This window comes from Cryptomeria japonica, unplaced genomic scaffold, assembly GCF_030272615.1.
Source record: "Cryptomeria japonica unplaced genomic scaffold, Sugi_1.0 HiC_scaffold_115, whole genome shotgun sequence".
Taxonomy (NCBI): Eukaryota; Viridiplantae; Streptophyta; class Pinopsida; order Cupressales; family Cupressaceae; genus Cryptomeria; species Cryptomeria japonica.
In genome coordinates, this window is record NW_026728937.1 from 136,509 (window position 1) to 137,500 (window position 992).

Below are 992 nucleotides of genomic sequence, written 5' to 3' on the forward strand. Positions count from 1 at the left end.
GCCTCGCACCCCGATTGCTATGCGGTGAGGCTCCTCGGCCGCCTGGGAACTATCTTCGTATCGGACGCATCGCGGGATAAGGGGTTGTCACTGGTAGTCGCCCCAAGCGCGTCCGATGCTTGGACTATTCCGAGGCGGCCCTGTGGCCTCTTCCGTCTAGCCGTTGGGGCCATCTCGCCGCATCCCCCACCTCGCACCCCGATTGCTATGCGGTGAGGCTCTTCGGCCGCCTTGGAACTATCTTCGTATCGGACGCATTGCGGGATAAGGGGTTGTCACTGGTAGTGGCCCCAAGCGCGTCCGATGCTTGGACTATTCCGAGGCGGCCCTGCAGCCTCTTCCGTCTAGCCGTTGGGGCCATCTCGCCGCATCCCCCACCTCGCACCCCGATTGCTATGCGGTGAGGCTCCTCGGCCGCCTTGGAACTATCTTCGTATCGGACGCATCGCGGGATAAGGGGTTGTCACTGGTAGTCGCCCCAAGCGCGTCCGATGCTTGGACTATTCCGACGCGGCCCTGTGGCCTCTTCCGTCTAGCCGTTGGGGCCATCTCGCCGCATCCCCCACCTCGCACCCCGATTGCTATGCGGTGAGGCTCCTCGGCCGCCTTGGAACCATCTTCGTATCGGACGCATCGCGGGATAGGGGGCTGTCACTGGTAGTCGCCCCAAGCGTGTCCGATGCTTGGACCATTCCTAGGCGGCCCTGAAGCCTCTTCCGTCTAGCCGTTGGGGCCTTCCCGCCCCATCCCTCGCCTCGCACCCCCGATTGCTATGCGGTGAGGCTCCTCGGCCGCCTTGGAACCATCTGTGTATCGGACGCATCGCGGGATAAGGGGTTGGCACTGGCAGTCGCCCCAAGCGCGTCCGATGCTTGGACCATTCCGAGGTGGCCCTGAAGCCTCTTCCGTCTAGCCGTTGGGGCCTTCCCGCCCCATCCCTCGCCTCGCACCCCGATTGATATGCGGTGAGGCTCCTCGGCCGCCTTGGAACT